This window comes from Galeopterus variegatus, unplaced genomic scaffold (assembly GCF_000696425.1).
Source record: "Galeopterus variegatus unplaced genomic scaffold, G_variegatus-3.0.2 Scaffold6597, whole genome shotgun sequence".
NCBI classification, from domain to species: domain Eukaryota; kingdom Metazoa; phylum Chordata; class Mammalia; order Dermoptera; family Cynocephalidae; genus Galeopterus; species Galeopterus variegatus.
Genome location: NW_007732708.1, coordinates 22764 through 26573, shown reverse-complemented (window position 1 = coordinate 26573; position 3810 = coordinate 22764).

Genomic DNA, 3810 nt, shown 5'->3' with positions numbered 1-3810 from the left:
GATCCCTCATGAATGGATTAATGCTCTCCCTGGGGGAGGGGGGATTAATGAGTGAGTTCTCGCTCTGTTAGTTCCCATGAGAGCTCATTGCTTAAAAAGACCCTGGAACCTTCTCTCTCTTGCTTCCTCTCGCCATGTGATCTGCTTGTACCCGCTGGCTGCCTGCCACTTTCCGCCATGAGTAGAAGCAGCTTGAGGCCCGTGCCAGACCCCCCCCCCCCCCCCCCCTAAGCCAAATAAACCTCTTTCCTTTATAAATTACCCAGTCTCAGGTATTTCTGTTATAACAACACAAAACGGACTAAAACACTCATCTATGTCACTTGCTCATTGTGTGTCTTCCCCCAGGGGAGGTAAGTGCTGAGAGTGCAGACTTTTCTGCTTTACTCTCAGTGCACTGATCAGCACTTGATCAGCACTTGAGCCCGCCCTCATCTGCTTCCCAGGACTGAATGACAGTGGCTCCAGTGGTGGAAAGTCAGGTTCCTGCCCTCAGGGAGCTCAAATTCTAGTGGGGACAACTAAGAACCATCAAGGAAACACACACACACACACACACATACACAACACACACAGCACACACACACAGTGCACACACATACACAGCACACACACACACTACACACACAGCACACAGACACATAGCACACACAGTTTTTCAGGTAACAGTAGTGCTATGAAGAAAACCTCGGTGTCATAGGGTAAATGAGAGAGAAGAAGGTATGTTTATGAATGGAGTGGTCCAGGGAGGCCTCTTGAAGGAAACAGTTCATCAGAAACTTCAGTGAAGGGCCGGCCCGGTGGCGCACTGTAGAGTGCGCCGCTTGGGAGCGCGGTGGCGCTCCCGCCGAGGGTTCGGATCCCATGTGGAGACCGGTTCCCGCTCACTGGCTGAGTGCGGTGCGGGCGCGACACCGAGGGTTGCGATCCCGTTACCAGTCAGTAAAAAAGACAAAAAGGAAAAAAAAAAAAAGAAACTTCAGTGAAGTAGGGATCTTGGTGTGGTCCAGGTCTAGGTGGGTGCTGGAGCAGAGTCAGATTAAGGTGTGGTGGGAGATGAGGTCAGAGGGGCAACAGGGACAGGGTCAGGAACAGCCCTGCAGGGTGAGGGGATTTGCTGGGCAGATAGGGGACTCACCTCTCATGATTTTGGAGGCCCAACTCCATGCTTCCCTGCTATATTAGCTTCCTGGGGCTGCTGTAACAAAATTACCAAAGATATGGTGGTTTAAAACAACAGACATTTATTATCTCACAGTTTTAGAGGCCAGAAGTCTGAAATCAAGATGTCAGCAGGGCCCTGCTCCCTCCAGAGGCTCTGGGAAAGAATCCTTTCTTGCTTCTTCTGGCTTCTCGTGGCTGCTGGCATCCTGTAACTTGTGGTCATATCCCCCAATCTCTGCCTCTGTGGTCACATTGATTTATCCTCTTCTTTTCAAATCTCCTTCTATCTCCCTTATAATTCAGGGTGACCTCCCCATCTCAAGACTTGTAATTTAATCAAACCTGCAAAGTCTTTTTTTTTTTTTTGCCATATAAGGTAATACTCATAAGGTTTCAGAAATTAGGATGTGGTTATCTTTGGGGGGCAAGGGGCATTATTCAGCCTACCATACCTATACTTTCTGAGGTCTGGCAAATAAATGATTTATTCAATTCCCAGACTAAATTCATGTTCTCTTTGTCTTATTCAAGCTGTTTTTCTGTTTGTTATAATGTAAAACATCCAGACTAATCCACTTCCCCCCTTAGGAGATGCTAATAAATGTTTGCATGGAAAGAGAAAAGGGAATTCACATGTATTCAGTGTACACAGTGCATGCAGCACAGATTAGACCCCAAGTAAATTTGGAAATGAACTGGTTCTTATACAATGCAGGGAAGCCCACATTATTATCCTCACTGTCCTGCAAGGTAAAGTGACTGGTTAGTCACTAAGGGTGCACAGTGAGGGAGCGGAGGTTGCAGGGTTAGAAGTCAGGTGTGTCTGACTCCAGGGCACACACATTTTACCCTACATCAGAGCTTCACAACCTCGGCACTACTGACACTTTGGGTCAGATAATTCTTTATAGTTGGGGGCTGTCTGGTATACAGTAGTCCCTCCTTTGTGGCAGATGCATTCTAAGGCCACCAGTGGATTCCTGACACTGAAGAAAGTACCAAACCCCATATACTCTATGTTTTTCTCCTATACATACATGCCTATGATAAAACCTAACTTATAAATTAGGCACAGTAAGAGATTAATAGCAATAACAAGCAATAAAATAGAATAATTACAATATGATAGCATTGCTGCTTTGCACTTTGGGGCCATTATTAAGTAAAATAAGGGTTACTTGACCATGAGCACTGTGATACGTGACAGTGCATCTGATCACTGAGACAACTACTGAGTGACTGTTTGGTGGGGAGCATTTATAGGTGGATACACTGGAGAAAGGAATGATTCACATCGTGGGCTGGATACAGCTGGGCAGAGTGAAATTTCATTATGTTACTTAGAACAGCACACAATTTAAAACTTATGAATTGTTTATTTCTTGAATTTTCCATTTAATATTTTCAGACTGTGGTTGTTGGGGGTAACTGAAACCACAGAAAGTGAAACCACCAATGAGTGGGGGTACTGTATTACAGGATGTTTGGCAGCACCCCTGGCCTCTACCCACTTCATGGCAGTAGCATCCCCCAACTTGTGACAACCCTGAATTGTCTCTAGACATTGCCAAAAGTCCCACAGAGGGGCAAAATCATTCTTCTTGAGAACTATCACCCCACATTATGCTGACCTAGTGGAGGTGAAGGAGGGAAGAGGTGACAGGTCCAGTTGGTCCACAGGTGTCCCACATAACATTTAAGAAGCTGCCTTTATGCCACTGTGGTGGGGATCCTGGTCATACCCCGATATCTACCTGCTGGTTTTCTAGTGAAAAATTTCAGTTGGGCACAGTGCTGCTAGAATGAAGATTACATTTCCCATCCTTCCTTGCAGCTAGATGTGAACATGTAACCATATTCCAGTCAATTAAAAGTATGCAAGGTAGGCAAATTCTTGTCTGTGCCTTTAAAGGGGCAGGGCCGTGCTTTGCTTCCCTACCTCCTTGGTTCCCACTGTTGCTGTCTGGAATGTGCACCTAGTAGCAGCAAGATCAACAAGTCCTGGTTCTCGATACCAGGGAGCACCAGTATTGCTTGGTCTGCTTATGGTCAGATACTACTAGAGAAATCAACTTTCTTCTGGTTTAAGCCACTGTTATTTAGGAGCCTCGTAACAGCTGTCAGATCTGCATTCTATTATGACACCCACCCAAGCCAGCCACAGAGGGAAGGAAAGAAGGCAGAAAGGAGCAGAGAAAGGTGTAGATGGACGGGCACAAGGTGGTCTGGCTGGGTGAGCTCAGAGACGCTCAGGGAAACTACCTGGGAAGAAGACTCTGAGTTGGATCTTGAAGGACAAGAAAGATGTGGAGAAGTGGAAAAAGGGGGAGAGCCCTCCAGAAGGGGCTGTAGCAGGAGCAAGGGCATTGAGGAGAGTCCCCAGTGAGCAAGGGCTTGCAGGACAAGGAGGACTTGAACAGGCAGAGAAAAGAAAGGGAAACCCATCAGAGGGAGCCCAGTGCAAAGCGGGAAATCTCCCTGGGTGAACAGAAACCAGACATAGGGATCTAGGATTTTGTCATGAGGCCTGGGGGACATCTGGAGGCTGGGATTGGTGGCAGAGAAATGGCTGAGGAGCCCTGGCTCCTCTCTGACTCAGATGTTCCACTCTGGGGTTGACCGCTTGTTCTTGACCCTCTCCCCATA